This window comes from Plectropomus leopardus, chromosome 21 (genome assembly GCF_008729295.1).
Source record: "Plectropomus leopardus isolate mb chromosome 21, YSFRI_Pleo_2.0, whole genome shotgun sequence".
NCBI lineage: Eukaryota > Metazoa > Chordata > Actinopteri > Perciformes > Serranidae > Plectropomus > Plectropomus leopardus.
Genome location: NC_056483.1, coordinates 22384929 through 22403491, shown reverse-complemented (window position 1 = coordinate 22403491; position 18563 = coordinate 22384929). Strand labels below are relative to the sequence as shown.

At 38.0% G+C, this 18563-nt stretch overlaps 1 pseudogene; it reads right to left on the bottom strand.

Annotated features, from left to right (window-relative positions):
- Positions 1-10207: 10207 nt before the first annotated feature.
- Positions 10208-16908, bottom strand: LOC121960905 (annotated as a pseudogene).
- Between the last annotated feature and the right edge of the window lie 1655 nt (positions 16909-18563).

Below are 18563 nucleotides of genomic sequence, written 5' to 3'. Positions count from 1 at the left end.
TAGTGAAAATGTAGTGTGCAAGAGTGGAGCACAATACTTAAGATAAAAATACTTAAATAGAAGTAGTAGTGACAGTTTTTTAAATACTCAAAAAAAGCACAAGTACCCAAGATATGACTTTGTGACAACAGCAAATGTAATTTGTTACTTCCTCGCCTGGATGGTGCTTATCAAAATGCCTTGCATACAAATATTAAGACTACTTGCTTCACAGTCTTGTAAGTACTAGGCACCAGCAGTTTAAAGGAGACACATCTATCACTGGGATTCACACACACAGACAAAAATATTACAGTCATGTCAATACAGTAAAAGTAGATGGGTTTCCATTAACGCAAATTAAGCAAGTGTAAAAAATGCCTGAATGTCAATGCTTGTGGGTAAGAACTGGCTCCCTCATGATGCAGCAGGAGCTACAAGAGCTGTTATTGCATCACATAACTCTTCAAAAGTTTGAGCGGATCATCCGGAAGTTTTTAATCCACAATTCCTCCGTGAAATCGTGGACTATCACCTCCCAGAAAGCCCTCATATGTGACCGCTCCCACGTATAAGGCCCTTGCCGTTCCATTATCGCTCACATAACACGCCTATGTCGCCTTCAGTTGGGAATTATGAGGCCAGTGTGGTGGCTGCAATAGAAATAAACCCGCTGATGTTTAGAACATCCATCGCCATGCTTCTTGGAATGTTATCGCCAGAGAAGTCGCAGAATATTAATTAGTGGAAATATAGTCATTTTGTCGTTTTGCTTTATGGAAATTTCGAAAATATCGCCTTAGTTTTGTGCAAATCTGTAATGGAAACCCTGCTATTGACCACTTAATCAATACACAAAATACACAGGGACTAACCAGGGCGCTCTTTATTCTGTCTTTCTCTCATACTCTGTCTTCTTCTCTCTCTTGCTCTCTATCTCCCCCTCTGTCTCTCTCTCACACACACACACACACACACACACACACTCTTTCTCTCTCTCTCAGGCACAGTCAGCAGTCAGGAGCAGCAGTACTGCAGACCCTAAAGCCATGTTATAAGTCAAGACAGGGTAGAGGGTGCATGTAGCTCTAATCCTCCAATTAATTCTCATTCCCCACAAGTGGAGGACCCCTGAGAGCTCCTTGACACTTCTATTAAAAAGTAAAAATGAAACACAGCATGAAGGTGAAGCAAGAGAGATCTCTTTCTTCTGCCTATCTCCTCAGAGAGCAAAGTTTTACAACATTTTGGCCAAATAGTTAAATTTCCTTTCTTCTTTTCTTGCTTCCTGTTTTACACAGGGAAAGAGTGCGAGCCGGTTGTCATAACACAACACATTTTGTACAACAGCAGCAGATTCATTGAAAGAAAGTTCAGGTGTGTTTTGTATGTGTCCTTGACGTTGCAATTACTACATGCATGCTGATGTTCAGGAAACATGCACAGATCAAATATCAGAATAAGTGGCTGAGTTAAGCACCAAGACGCCTTGTTTAAAGCTTTTCCTTAAAAAGCAGTAGTCAGATGTATAAGGAAACCCCACATATGTTTTGGTCAGTAAGTGTAGATGATGTGAAACAAGCGTTATCCCAAAAGAGATTTCAGTTAACCTTTTGAAACCAAAGGTGACATAACTTTTGTTGTGCTGCTTCTTCTTCCTTTTTAACCTTTGAAACTTGAGCAAATTGTTTCATTGCTTAAAGTAAGAAATTTGCAGAATATTTTTATAATCTGCTAGGAAAAAAATCTTCTGGAAAATGTCAAGGGGAAAAAAATCTATATAATAAAATTATTAGAATTAGAATTATAATTTTTTAAAATAATTATTAGAAGTTTTAAAGTACATTTCCCATGTCTTGTTTTCCTTTTTTCCCTCCTTTTTTCCCCTTTTAAAATTTTATTTATTTACTCATTATTATTATTTATTTAATTATTTATTTATTTTTTGTACAAATTTTCCGGCCATTTTCTTTTTCAGTTTTTACAAATTTCTTAAAAATTCTTTCTATGTTTTAAAAAAAAATCTAGCCAATTTGCTTGTGTTTCAAAGGGTTAAGATTGATGTTTGCATGTCACACTCTCACTCTTAACCTTATGCAACTATTTTCCCAGGGACACACCAAGTTTTTCATCCTATCTCATCAACCATGTCGATGATATGTCGGTTGATATACTGTAGATATAGCATTTATAGTGCTGAGGTCATCTTCATTGTGGGGGGTTTCCTGAGTTGTGGAGGAAGATGGGGTCACTGCTTGGAGAGCTGACAGGCTGCAGGAGAACTGGTTGACTGGTTAGCTGACTGGTTAACTGAGTGCATGCTGGGGGGGTTACATGCTGGCTGACTGGGGGCAGAGGAGGCAGCGCTGTGATGGCTTATTGTGCTGTATCGCCTCATGTTAGATGATGTTGCCTTGGACTCTTTTAGAGGCTCAACAAAGCGTGTGACAGTGACTGCCGTGCATACACTGTGGCCATATATTTTGGTGCATTTCTCTGAGGTTTGGTCGTCTCATGTTGCAACCTTCCTCTGATTAAAAAAGAGAAGGAAGAATGGATGTAAGTAAGAAAGTAAAGCTACTTTTTCTGCAGAAATGACAATTTTGAAAGATTGGACTCTAACTGGACTCATTGGACTTATTTTTGGTATTATATAATTCTCCTGAAAAAACATCACACCCTTTTATGAAATCTGCTAAATATGAACTTTTGCAAAACATTGGTGACAGTAAAAATGAATAGAAAATGAATAATAATGAATTAAAAAATATATAAAATTAAAAAATAAAAAAGAAATGAACCATCTTTGAGAAATGCACTGTTGTCAGTCTTTGAAAGAGAAAACGATGCAAAAGTCTTTTTTCCCCCGATGACTTCAGCTCTAACCCATGCCAATGTAAGTGACATTAAGTGACTTGAGGACATTTATCAGACTTCACAAAGCTCCCCTCGAAACCACAAGTTTTTTACACATTAATTTGTAAAATCACTGGAGTTTCCCTTCAAACAACAAAACACAGAAATGGACTTAGTTGACTTTATTATTCGAAAATCAGATCAGAACTGTATTTACCTGTTAAAACGGTATTTTCATCATTTTCACAAACAACTGATAAAATACAGACAACACCTCTGTTTTGATTTTTTTTCACTTTCTAGTTTTTGGAATCATTGTCGATACCCCCATACCCATGTAATTCGTTAAGGGTATTGCTGTCATGACAGTTTTTGATCAGATTAAACAACACAAATTCTTGCTAAAACCAGACATCTGCTATCACACCACACTGTGGTTTATCTGCTTTGTTTCTGCACTGCAAACAACCGCACCAGAGTTTGATTTGAACCAGATAAGAAGCCCTACTTCTCAGGCAGCTCACACCACATCTTCAATGAAACCTTTAAACATAGAACAGTGTTCACAAACAGGCAGATACACCAGTGCCTGACTGGAAGTGGATATACTGAGCACATTTATTCAGTCACTTCACCAAAGTGCTTTTAATTCTTCTTTAAAATCTTAGTTTATTTCAAACTGTCTTGTTTTGCAGAAATTTGTATCTCTGTGGTTTGTACAAACGTTGCACTCATCACCTTTGTTGTGGAGATACAAGGAAACGAGGGGAGAGACTACTACACTTTCCCGAATAAACATGAGTCTTAAACACTTTTGTCTTTGATACCAAACCAAAGTTAGCATACACAGAAGCCTTTAAGAATTTGAAGTAAACTAACCAACAGAATATTAGATAAAGATTACTTACTTGATGAGTCTTTTGTTTATTTGTCTTAGAAAATTAGTCAATGACTTTTAAAAAGTCAAATATTCGTTGTAATTACTGAACATTTCCTGGCTTCAGCTGCTGGAGTGTGATTTGTTGAGGGTTTTTTTTTTTGTTTGTTTTTTTTGTTATAGTTAACTGAAGGGTTTTTAGGTTGGTCACACCAAACCATACTTTTGAAGTATGGTAGGGCAGACTGATTCTTTTCGCAGATTCAGTTTCTTTGATTGTATCGAACCTTTCTAGTGTTTATACATTTTTGTTGTCAGTACATACACAAGTGGCATTTTGGTGCATTGACTCCACGTCCCACTTATGTGTAGGTAGGCTTTTCTAAGCTCAGTGGATGATTCAGAGATGATCTGTTGTTCTTTGAGGGTCAAGTAGTAGATTCAATTCATTTCAACATAATTTCTAAAGCCCAATATCACAAATAGAAATGGTAGAAACTTCAGGAAGAGCAACTGAGAAGGAATCCATCACCCAGGACAAAGAGACGTGCCAATCATGTTGTGTGTGTATGGAAGAGATCAACAGAGGCCTGGTTAATATCAGAGAAAGTACAATACCATTATTTTTGTCTGAGTTTAACATCAGGAAATTGCAGGTCAGCCAGGTTTTTATGTCCTGAAGACATCCTTGATGTTTAGATAACAGACTGGTTTGTTCTGGCTTTGATTTATAGATATAATTACGTATCATCTGCATAACAATGGAAGTTTACAGTTATTTCTAATAATGTTCCTATATATAAGTTGAATAGGAATGGTCCAAACAGAGATGTACAGCATTCTGAAGTCCTCAAATGCCACCGCTTTGACAGTGCCTTTGGTGGAAGATCCCAAGGCCAAAAGCCACCAATTGTGTCCACATGAAATGCCACTGGATGGCGTCAGGTCAGAATGCAGCCGGACAGAACCGGTCACAGTGATACCATGCTGCGCTGGACTGCACCAGGCGGGTCTGCATTATATGGGTGGCTTCACTTGAGATGGAACCCGTCGTGTCCACATGCAATTCAGCAGGATGGTATCACGTTGAAAGCCTGTGGGTAACGATTTAATATACGGAGCCCAAGGGGGCCTCTAGGGCAGGCAGGAGGGGTGGTGGATTCACCCAACAAACCCCGGACTTTCATGTGGAAGTCTGGTGTTTGCATCAGCAGCATCCCAGAAAGTCAATAGCAGACGCAGAAGGATGCCTACTTATGTGTAGATGTGGAAGTCCACTGCAAAGCAGCAATAAGTGATGACTTGTAATGACAACATGTTGGAATGCACCAGATACTCCCACTGCCTCAACCTGCAATGTTGTGGTGTTGTAAAAATCTGAAAAAATGACTTTCCGATCAAATTTAATGGATCACCTAATGCGTTTCCTTTAGTCTTTGTTATCAATTTGTTGTTTAAACTTTTAAAATACAGCACATCTTCTCTGTAGAGCCGATGCTAAACACATTAAAGCACATGAAGAAGTTGAAGATGGGAGAACAGCCATCCCATATGAATGCACCATTGGCTGAATAGCTTCTTGTTTATTCAGTGCTGCAGGCAGTACCCCACTATAAAAGCAAGTGGGCAAATGGGAAAAATCACATTGTCATGAGTACTCATATGTTCGACAAGCTGATCCATAACATACCGGACACTAAAAACAGTTGTAAAAAAAAATATTTGTTCTCTCATTTTCCCCTGTGATTGTTTTGAAGACATCACTTTGAGCTCTTGGTAATTGATGGGCAATGTTATAGAAGGAATAATCAGCAGAATGTCACATAATGAAAATAGTCAGTGGTTGCAGCCCAATAGAAAATAGTTAAAAACTAGTTCCACCTCAACCAATAACTAGAGTTAAATGTGTCTTTTATAGTAATGGGCAAGTAATAATCTAATCTATGATACTCCAATGCACCATTTCTCTGCATTGAATACTTTTACTTGAGATACTTTAGATTTACATTTTCCTGATAATTCTTTTGCACCTTTAGTTATAAGACATCGTTCCTCGTTTTCATAGTGTGTGACCTCTGCAGATTTATGCTGCAGCTGTTGTAGCATAGCACACTGACCCCTCTGGATGACTGATATGATTAATGATATAAAAACCTCCCTAGCAGCTCGTAAGAAGCTGCTGTAACAGTGAGCCGGTGGCTTATTGTTGTTAACATGCAGGTCACACTCAGTATCTGACCTGCTATTTTCAATCCCTCATACTGCTGCAAATATATAAAGGATTATACAAGTTAATATGACAACATGGGTGTGCTTGTGTAAACCTGTCCTCTTTATCACTAAAAAAAAATTTTTTCACCTCCCACAGATTCTATTGAATTTCTGTTGCATAAAACTCTGCTTCCTCTTTTCCTCCCATTTGCAAAAACATGTTTAATCTTATTATCTACAGTGCAATAATGTCAGTCTCTAGCTTTGGCCTTGACTTTACTCATGAAATATCAGAGAAAAATGGAGAGAAAGACCTCTTATCTGAAAGCATTACTTTCGGCTGAAGCCCCTATTCACTCCTGACAGCTTGATTTTTTCCCCCCTCCCTCTCTCCTGCAGTGGAAAGAATGGCAGAAATTTAAGCCTGGGTCACAATTTATCACAGAGCAGCATACAGGTTGAAATTTAGCAGTGCCACAGAAGAAAAAAATTAGGCTTTTAGTCAGCAGGGTAGTCCGGCACAGGTTTAAATCAGAACCCATTTTAGGACCAAACTAGGAGAATCTAATAAATGACGAATAATGGTTTTGACAACTCTGGATGGTGAAATAATAAGCTTTCTAATGATTGGTGTCAGTATGTTCATGTGCAGGCTATATCTGTGGTCGGATATTAAGATAAAGAGCAGATCCGAAATTTCTAATTCTGGGTAATTTAGATGAGATACGCTTGCACTTTCTTAGGGATGGCTCGTAGTTTAATTTTATCTGTCCAAGTTTTGCTATATCTTGAAGATTGCTGTCATGTCATAACCTCTGTACCATAAAGGTACTGAGGTCATGACAGTACAATTAAAAAAGGCTATGTTTTTTGAGCAAAATATGAAAAATAAATTGATTTAGCCCTTTTGAAACCTGAGCAAATTGGCTAGATTTCTTTAAAAAAAAAAGTGGGGGAAAGACAATGAGCAACTAAGCAAACCATGGCCCAAAAGTTAGAAAACATTACCTGGAAAAAAAAGCAAATAATAAAAAATCCTAAATCTAACTTGTTTAAAGCTGTAGGAACCCTTGTACCACTCCATGTGTTTTTTGTAATGTGTGAACTGACTCTTAAAGGCTTTGAAACATGGACTGACGTCACTTTCTTGTCAATGTGGGACAAAAGGCAATGAGCAATTTGGCAAGAACTGTTTTTCAAATTGCATGAAATTGGTAGATTTGGAAAAAAAATTAAAGAAGCTTTGTCCAAAAAATAGATTTATTATTGCACTATTGTTTTACAGAATTGTTATTATTTTCAAGTAGTTTTATATGGTTTTTTCAGGTTTTTTTTTGTTTTTTTTTTTTTTTTTTTAAATTTTCAGCTAATTTTTGTGTCCTTTAAAAAAAATGCTAATTTTGGGGTTTCATTTCTTTATTAGTTGTTCATTGCCCTTTTAACCTCTGTTTTTGAAATACTTTAAGTCAATTTTCTCAGGTCTCAAAGCTGAAAATTAAAAATCATCATAAGGCGGGTTGCGGAAAATAAATTACACAGTATGTATGTCAAGGCCTTAAGTCCTGTTCACGAAGGTTCTTCTAGCTCTTTACTTTAGTTCTTGTTTCTGTAGGGGGAAACAGTCCATATCAGTAATCAGGAGGTTGTGTCCTCTTTATATAATGTATTTGAACCCTTAAGCAATGCTCATGAAGAAATGTGTGTACTCTGGAAAAACTTAAAAGGATGTGAAACTTGAAAACATGCAGATTGAAAGGTTTGATTTAATGTTATATCTTATATAACAGCCTAGATTTCACACAGGCAAATACAAGAGCAAACTCAAACAAAAACCAGCAAACCATCAAGCTTATAACTCCCTTTTCTGGTGCAGGTTCCTCACCATGTTCTTTTCCATATAATATGAGCTTAATTAAAACTTGACTGAACAATTAATGAATCATCACATTTTATCATAATCATAATCATAATTTACATAATTTAATTGGAACTATACAAAAAACATGATTCATTAAAAGGTAAAATCTTTAAAAAGCAAGTACATTAGAAACAGTATACAATTAAAACTTGGATAAAGTGAAAACAAATAAAGCCACAGAGCCATGTGAAAAATTACTGGACAGTGCACAGTTGGTTCATTCTTTTGGAGAAGTACTCTATATACGGATTGTTACATTTGTCGGTTTTTGTTCAACTTCCTTATTGTGTCTGTTAAAAATCTAATATGGCAGTGGAGACTTTTAGGAGAAAACACAAGCAACCCAAGCTGACCTGCGATCTCAATGTTGTATCTCTTTAGCCACAGTGTGTAGTTCCATTTTTAAATGGTGTACATTAGCTGCGACGTTGGTAGAACCACAAATCTACCTTTACTTTAAATACTGTTATAGGTCGACTTCTTCAGCTTATCATCAATTTCATGTGCCAACATTCAGTGCCATTACAAGAAGTATTGTGTGCCTGTTGTAGCTAAGCAGAAGTAAAGAGTGAGGGTGTGCCCTTTTGTGTGGTGGATGGGGGTAAATAGCACCTCTTTCATGTGTGTCACTAGAGTGCATGGCTGGTAGGAATAATAATAATAATTAAAAACCTGACACACATGAGGTCATTCCCATGTTCCAAAGAACCTATGTTACCAGAGGCCTGCCTGTGATATGACCTAAAATTGTAAGAGCTTGGTAATGGCTAGCTTCACAGTTTCAATTGCAAGAGAACCAAGGGATATAGACAAAAATCAATTTGAATGTTAAACATCAATTCAGCCACTGTGGAAATATCAGTGTCTGCTCACAAGTTCAAGGGTGTAGGTTTCAAGGATTACCACACTGGAAGGGTATAGCTGTGGGTGGATGATTTCAACAGTTTGACCTTGGAAAAAAACATTGCTGAGAACATAAAACGCTTTGAAAGATCTCCCTAATGAGTCATATTGAGAGGACATTGAGCTGGAAAACATAGGACCTTGGGGACATAGTCACCCTCACTCTTACAGCATAACTGTCATGTGTAGAAATGTTGGCACTGGAAGTTGAAAACATTGAATGCCCCAGGGGTTTTCTATAGGCAGATATAGAGGTTAATGTCGCCCTGGTCCCCTTGTCAAAAACCAGATGGAATATTTCCATTGGATTTTGGATGATTTAGAAAATTAGCTCTCTGGCAGACAAATGTTCATAATACTTAGAAGTTTTGTTCAGCAAGATAATCTTCCCAAATGAACACAATTTCTAGGATTTTTGAAGCCTAAATGCAGTTACTACAAGTGATAAGCTAACATCAGGCGATAAAGTACACCACGATCTCATTGCCACCAAAACAAGGCTGTAAAGCAGTGTGTGGCATGGCTTGATATGACGATATTTTGTACTTTCATTAAACAACTTGTAAGCAACTGCCTTTAGTAAGACACATTAAAGCTTCAAAGTTCATAATTAGGGTATTTTCTGATGTATTTTATGTTGTAGAACAAAATTTGGAAGTCTCCTCAGGTTATGTTCACCACAGACCTAATTGTAGGCATCAAACCAAAACCCATTAAATAATCCTATTGACTTCAAGGTAAGGGAACTGAGAGTGCTGAAATGCCAACTCATTCATGTTTTTTTGGACTCATCCCTGGGGTACTCTAGTGCCACTGAGCATAATCCTTAGTATACAGATCCCTGTCAATAGAGGGGAGAAAGTCACACTTTGGGAAATGGCCATTGGGTGATCAAATTTCAATGTCAGGAAAATATAAAGTAATTTGACATAGAATGCTGACAACAGATGACATTGATATTTTGTTTGTTTAAGTTGTTTTGTTATGCAACTAAAATCCATCTTCCAAACACCTGATGGGAATGTCACCTTGCGGTGGACTTATAACATTTGGTCGTAAGGTACTGAGAAGCAAACCCAATGTCTGTAAAATATTATGTTAGTATCCACACAACATGAAATTCTCATGTCATTAGACAAAATAATGCCAAAATATCGCCAGTCAAAGTCTCTGACATTTTTGACATGATATTGACTGCCAGCTGGGCTGCAGCAGAAAAGCTCCATCAAGATCAAGCCTTGTTACTCTCTTGAGAGAATGCTTGAACAGTCCAATAAAAAAACATTTCTGTAATAGCCCCTATCTACCAATATTAGTGCATGCACATTTTTTAAACAATAGGCCATCGACTGCTTTCCATTTGCCAGTAGAGCTGAGCTATGTACACAGTTGTGCTGCAGACAAGTATGTCTTTCTTTGTGTGTGTGTGTGTGTGTGTGTGTTAACAGTAAATGGCAGCATGGACAGAGGTCTGTGAAAACTTCATGGTGGTTATATGGCTCTTACTTATTCAGTGTCTTTTTCAAACTCGGTGCAGCCTAATTTGAATTGATGTTTTAGCGCTTCTTGTGTGGAGACGGACAGAAGTATGTGACGGCACGTCATTGCACTTTGCTGGCTAAGGAGTTAAAATGAGCACGTTTATCCAGGTGTTGTGTCTTCATTAATGCTGATCAATACCAATGACTACTTCAGAGTCTCTTGACCTGCGTGTGAATGTACACTTTACCGCCTGTACACTTTCCAATTGCTTTAATCTGTGCCATGACCTCAACTAAGGACACGACAGGAGCTTCGATTTGGACAGGACAGCTAAAGTTCATAAAATGTCATCAGCTTGAGAACTTTTAGCAAATTTACCAAAATGCCAAAGTGTAGAGGGAAACCTATACTAGCTCATTTCGTGTACTTTTTGTGGACATATTAGTTCTGCTCTGTTGGCTGACCGAGACATGCTTCTTTAACTTTGGGAAGCGAGTCACCAGCAGCTGTCTGAAATAGTTCTGGAACTTTTTCCCAACAAATGTGTAAAAGATTGGACTGATACAAAAGTAAGTGTAGGCCATGACACGTGTGACTTCAAGAACATAAGCCGTTCTCTTCCTTTCCTCACAGCCAACGGCTTTGTCATTCATCAGCATTGCTATGTTAAATGGGGTCCAGCACAGGAAAAACATCAGAACGATGACAAATATTAACCTTACTGTCTTGAACTTGGTAACTATTTTCGATGTCAGGACTGTGATAGCAATCCTTGTGTAGCAGTAGATAATAACAGTCAGAGGAAAGATCAAGAAAAGGATAAGCTGAAGGTAAAATCCAATTGTCCTTAGCAACGAAACATCAATATTGTATAAAGTTAACCCAGGATACTCCTGACAGTGCTTTGTGTCCAAATATTTAAAAGCTTTGTGGATAATCATTGGTCTGATGCATGCCAGACCACTGACCAGCCACACCACAGTACAGGTGAGTACTGCATAGCTACGACACCTCACCTGGGACGCGGTCAAGGAGTACACAACTGCAAGGTGTCGGTCAAAGGTCAACAGAGTTAGAAAGAGGACAGAACTATAGAATCCCAGATAGTAGACGGTGCCGACAATCTTGCACATAACGTCGCCGAATACCCAGCGGCTTAGCTGTTGGTAGACTCCCGTGAAGGGAAGGCTGCTCATGAAGATCAGGGAGGACAGAACCAGGTTCAGCAGCAGGATGTTGGTCACTGTGGTCAGCTTCTCAAACCTAGGAGGTGGTCATTTCACAAGTTAGATGTAGAAAAAGACTTAATGCTCACGGGTCATGCAAGCACTTTTGAAACTGATGTTTCACTCTGACTTGAGAGGAATTCTTAATGCTTTGAAAAACCTGCTGAAGCTACAATTGGCATGAAACCAGTAAGGCAAAAAAAGAATCATTTATCCACACAATGCTATATTAGGGTAACAGTATGACCACATCTGAAGATGAACTGTCACAAAGAAGAATTGGGAATGAGATAAAAGTATGCAGGGTTTTTTTTTCCATCTCCTGGACACGAGTAAAGACACATTTCTTTGTTTGCTGGACTGCTTTGTACTGTGGTTAAGTTCAGCACCTGTGTGTAGCATTGTTCCGTTTATGTATAAAGGAAAAAAAATACATAGATAATTACTATAATCCTAGTAAAATTTGTTCTGAGTACATCTTCCTTTTAGCTAATTCAGCTGTTCCCTGGGTCAGTGGAGGCTGTGTATTGTGCTGGAAGGAACACTGTCTTTGTCAATACTTGAAGTCCACAAAGTTTCCATAGCTTTACATTTAAAATAGAGCTGCACCTAACGATTATTTTTTTATCGATTGATCTATCGATTTTTTTTCGATTGATCTATCGATTATTTTTTTTTTTATTGATCTAACTATTGTTTTTTTTATAACTCGTTTAATATAACAGCAAATTTACCAAAAGTAACATTTTAAAACTTGTCATACACTGCGGGGAATTATTCCCCAACAAAAAAAAGCCCAGTCTTAACTGGTGATCTGTGTATTAGAGTCTGATATAAAGTCTCTCCAAAATAAAATGAATGCAAGACCTTCTTCCGCTCAAGTGAAAGGAATGTAGTCCAATCTACATTTAGCAATCCAACAGCACAATAGATAAAACAATTTAAAATTCAAGGTCACTTTTAGGAGTAACAAAACAGTTTCGCTATTTACAGTAACAAACCTCAAATCTAGCAGCCCAACAAAACATCTTACAGTAAAGTTAGTGCAATTTGAATAACACTTAAAAACAACTTTTCTCTAACAATTATAAAATAGTCCAGCCCTAACTGGGCCTTAAGGCATACTGCTGCCTGCTGATATGAGTGCTGAATTTTAATATTTATAAGCACATATTCCACTCATTTATGAAGTTATAGAAGCTCCTGCACAGCTGACAAGCCTATCCTGTAAATGTTTCAAAATAAAATACATTGTATCAGCAACTCATGGCATTCTGTCCACAGACACAGTCAGAAAGCTTTTGTTTTGAAATGAAAGCAAGAAAGTTGAGGTAAAACAAACATCTTTGTATTTCCTCTTCTCTGTGACAGAGAGAGACTTTAAACTGCAGTGTAAAGTGAGACACCATTTTCTCTCGACGCGCTGCAGCTGACACACAGGTCAGACGTGCCTGACAAGTGCTGCTCAGGCGAGCATGTGCGCGCTCTAACTTGATAAACGAGCGACGAAACAAAAAACACACTCTGCACTGCTCAGTCTCATTCATGGATCTATTGCTCTCATTATGCGCGCTGTGTGAAACGGTGCGACGCATCGACGTACATTACTTGAATCGATGTAATCATGCGTTGCCCCAGCCTTAATTTAAAAAAAAAAAAAAGGCTTTGTCAGTGGACTTCTGTGTCCACATGTTATATCAACATATTAACAGTGCCAGGACATCAACAAAAGCACATGCTTAGGAATTGGCAGCTAGGGCACTGATGGTTAGGTTTTGGCAAGAAAGGCACATTGGAAGTTGTAGACATGTCATATTAACACACACAGACACACACACACACACACACACACACACACACACACACACACACAACAATAGGGTAGCATCCAGAGCAATTTGGGATTGGTCATATTTATCATATTTATATCATATATATATTTATATCACATTTTCCCGTTTGTATTTCCCTTACTTGAGCATTGACTTGGCGGTAAATCTCGTAACTGTTACCTGTTGGCCTACTTGTTGGAGGGCATCTTCAGTGCTAACTGGGCATTTTTGTATTGCTACAAAGTACAGCTGATGGAGCAGCAACTGGAGGCCACCAGGTGGCAATGACCTGCATCAGTAATGCTCACTGTAGTCTAATTGACCACTCAACAACTGCCCATATCGTGCAGCCTAAAGGGACCTCAGTGCTCTTTACATTACATTATTACAGGCAGAGTTTCAACCTGACAATGTTCAGCTGTGTTGCATGCGGATGCAACAGTCCCTTCTGGTCACATTCTCATTTAATGCCACCAGTCAGCAAATCACGCTGCCCTGGCAGGTGCTGTACGGCAACATATCATACAGCTGCGAGAGGTCGCTTTTGGTTTTGGAATCTTGCGCCAAAGTCACTGGAAAACCATGCTTTTTTACAACTTCAGAATGAGAGAATTGCTGCTTTTTCCAGAGATCAGGACCTGGTTGTTCAAGATAATCCACATACCTTTTGTTATTTTGTTTGTTTCGCTGTAATATTACCTTGCTTAGTAGTGCAAGGTGAGTTAACAGTAGATGTATACTTCCTTTTTGCTAGTGATAGAGATGACAAGTGTATTTTGGTGTAAGGAAAATAGTTCCTTCATGAAACTGCTCACGACAAGCTTGATGGATTATCTTGAGTAACCGGGTCATGATTTCTGGAAAGAGGCATTGCCGTTGAGTTTTTAAAATGTTTTTTTTGGCACTTTGTGCACCTAGAGCTGAGTGCCATCTAATCCAAAACAATTTAGATCAATAAATAGCTCTACAGGTAAGAGGAAAAAAATGTATTTTTGTTTGGGGGTTGAACTGTCCCTTTAAGTACTCTGAATAATTTTATAGAGGTGGATTATCATTCTATTTTTGTTATTGAGAAATTATTTTCTTTATATTCTTTGGCCCAAAAAAACATAATTCATTCTGTGATGTAAGATCAGAAATGCAAGCCAACAAACATAAACGAGAAGCAAAGATTCCCAGCTTTAGTGAATCATAACCCCCATTCTTACAGGTCAATGCATCTGGGAATAATAATGATGTTCATCAAATGTAATTTCAGGATTGCCTGTGGTTGAAAAAGCAGGACTGAAGCAGTGTTGAAAAAGAAAATGAGGGCAGTTTACAGTTTTCAGCTGTAACTTCTGAGCACTGAGCACTGGTACTATAGAAATGGCTCTCACCCTGTCAGCATGCAGCTGACATAGCATCTCTTCAACCATATATAATATACTGAATTATAAACACCTTCTGTCCAGGGCCCAATGAGACTTTGCTGAGCTCATCTCTGACATTGTCATTTGTGTTTCCAGAAAAAATTTGTTTGCTCACAAAAGTAGAGAGAGCAGTGGTGGAGACAAAGGTAGAGAAAGGAGAGCTGGGAGACAGTGACAGAGTGGAGGTGACTCAGGGGGCATAGAGAGACAAACTTTACCTACTGGATATATACTGTATTCCTTCCTCTGTGGACACTAGAATAAAAGGCTAGTATGACTTCATTTAATGCTCTCCCAGTAGGTGTCTCTTTTCTGACAACCTGAAGACATCTCCCGTCATATCCGCCGGTGCCCCAAATGGTCTAGAACTGAAGCCTGTCATAAAACTGCTCTGTCCGTGCGGGCTGCCAAATGTCAGAATTGAATAAAGCAAGTGGACTAAAACCTTTAAAATCTCTCTTTAGATTTTTCTGGCTTTAGTGGACAGTGCAGATAAAAGTATTCTGTAGATGGATGTAATCCTTCACACTGATATTTTGTCCACACCATTGATTACAAGTTAGGATGGTATAAATATGCTTCAAAAAATAGACTTTAATTAGCATTAAAAATACAGAATCATAAAAGCACCAACTCTATGCAGCAGAGATCAGACAATTAAGGATGTGGGGAAAAAGTGTATATTAAATTTAACAAATTTGAAACCTGGAGTGACATCACATATTGTGCTGCTTTCAGATGCATTTAGACATATTTTAACCTCTGAACCCTCAGCAAATTTGTGCAATTTCTTTCAAAAACATGGAAGAAAGGCACTCGTCTACTAGCTAAGAAACCTTCCACAATTTGCAAGTAATTAGTACCCGAATTATTATAATTTCTTCAACACTTTCTTATAGATCATTTGGTTTACTGTTTCAGATTCAGGTGATTTTCTTGTACTTTGAAATGATTTCTTGCTATTTTGGAGGTCATTTTTTCTTTTGTTTCTTTTGTTGATTTGATCAGTTTTCAAAGGGTTAAAGTATAATCAATAAGATTTTTATTATGTCATGGCCCATTGCTGATGTTTTTTATGTTTGGCTTTTTTTTTACAATCTACATTCTGTTTCCTTTCTGTTGTTGTTTTATTAAACCTTTATTTGAACATTTGAACACATCTCTTTGAGTAGAAGGGTCTCTTGAGACATAGTTGTCAACTGTCTTTAAAACTGTTTTGATAGTGGCGGGGTCCGCCTTTCTGTGCTGGATTTACATTGTCTTCACAGGAAATGATGCAACATGTGCTCCACTGGGATTGTTTGTAATTTGATAACTTTGATATCAGCCTTACTGTCTCTCAACTGTGTGAAAGCTGGATTAAGCTGCCGCTAATATAAACTGAACATTTCTCACTGCTGCTGCTGCTTCACATTGAAAGTATTCCATGGAAAACGATGAGGTCGCTTTTATTGTGAAGCAGCCAAGAGAAACACAACACATTGGTCACTGAGGTTTGACCACAACTAAAAATGTGTCTACAAAACATTCGGCATTTTTTTTTTACCAGTGGGTCTTTTCTTTCCCCTAAGCTTAACCATCTGTGCCAGCATGTGAGTTTGTTGAAGTCCTGGTGTTGGTTGCCACGTGCTTTTGTTGTTAAGAAGTTAAGATTTCATCCTCTGCTCAAGACAGCATTACTCCACTATATAATTACATAGAAAATATGATGCTGATATTAATACAAAACCCATATGTTGTAATATTGTAATTTACAGGTAATAAATGTGCGTTTTATAAAAGATTTAAGACCAAATGGTTTAATATTGACCTACTGTAGGAATTTTTGGGGCCACGCAAACACCGCATTGCTTCAAACTGCAAAAACCAAACAATTATATATATATATATATATATATATATATATTGATGCAGTGTGTTCTCAGTGTTTTTAAATCAGGCGTAGTGTTTTTGTTGGTCCACTTACCGATGAATGATGATCAGGACAGGCCGTTGCCAAAGACACTGAAGAGAAACATAAAGTAGAAGAGGTAGGATAGGTGAGCTCCCAACTGGTTGACACATCGAAGGTACATGGTAAGACAGGGGTGTACAGCTCATCGCTGTAATTACTGTAGTCATATTCATAAGTTGTAGCTGCCACATCCATTTCCATTTCCATTCAGCAGGACAATCTGTTAGGAACAAAAAACAGCCTGATGCTTCACATTTATGACATGATGCAGTCAGTATAATTGAGAAATGATACAATAATCCATCCTTTTGAGAAGCTTTAAAGTGTAGGCTGTTAAATGCTACATGTGAGCTCATGTAAGGAATGCAAATAAGCAGAACTAGAAGACAATACTTTTAACCATGAAGCTCCAAGGAGCACAGGAAATAAAAGCAGATGTTTCTGAAAATGAGGATCATGCTAAGCTAAGCTGACTTACCGTCAGGCCAGAAGAGACACTTCTGCTTGTTGTCTGACTCTGAAAGCCAGAGCTGTCTGACTCACCGTGAGTTCAAGTCACTCCATGATATGTCAGCCTGTTAAGGAAGTACCAGAGAAGTGTGTGTGTGTGTGTGTGTGTGTGTGTGTGTGTGTGTGTGTGTGTGTGTGTACAAGGAGGGGGGGATTGGCTAAAACCACAGCATACTGTATCAAAACACACACCCTCAGAATCAACGTCTCCTCCCTGGACTGTTGAGTTGTGACTCTAAAGCTGTGTTCAGGAAGACAGGGCAAGTGCATTCTGTGTGCATCAGGTTAATACGACAGTCAGATCACATGTGCCACACTGTAATGACTATCTTGATCTTGTAATGGGGCAGTTAACGCCTTGAAGTAGCAAACTACTGCAGAATGCCACAGACAAACTTATTACGTGTCTTTGATAAAGACAACGGGTCCCAGGCAAGGTCTCTTCAGAACCCAGCGGAGTTCGGAAGAGACTCCATCTAACATTGTAAAAACTATGCAATGCACCTGGAATGAGTTCAGTCATATGTGTTATCTCTCCCTACATGAATCACCTCTCCTCTTCAGGAGAAAAGATTAAAAAAAAAAAAAAAAAGAAAACAGTTTAATGTGTCGTCATGAATTCTCTTCTTGCGCCTTACCCTATGAAGTATTCAGACCAAAAGGAAAAGAAAAGATAGAGGCCTGCTCTGGTATGGGTATGATACTTACCACAGCAATGATGGAATAGAATTCAGGAAGTCCAGTTTGAGTAACAGATTTACGATCTTTGAGACCAAAACACTCTGCAGCAGTTCATATAATACTCTGAGACATGGTTTTACAACAAACAACATTTGCCAGCGTATTGCTGGATGATATTCCATGTGGTTGCTGCAAAAGTTGTTCAAGGATCAGTTTATGTGCCAAAAAACTTACATTGACTACTGCAGCAGGGTTCTTGCCGACCCAGTCTCTCCTCCAACTCATCAATTATACATGTATTATATTCCTCATTATGTTTCTCCCTCAGTCAGTTCTGAATCTAGTCACTGCCTCAAACTTTAACCTCTGTTCTTTATAATATCTTATGTTACACTTAAGGCTGCACCTAACTATTATTTTTTTATCGATTAATCTATTGATTATTTTTTTGATTAATCTATCAATTATTGTTTTTTTATGGAACCAACTATTTTTTTTTTTATTACTCGATTAATATAACAACAAATTTACTGAAAATAACATTTTAAAACGCTGCAGGGCATTATTCCCCAACAAAAAATAACCCAGTCTTCGACTGGTAATCTGTGTTTTACTGTCTGATATAAAGTCTCTCCAAAATAAAATTAATGCAAGAGCTTGTTCCACTCAAGTAAAAGGAATGTAGTGCAATCTACATTTAACAATCCAACAGCAAAATAAAT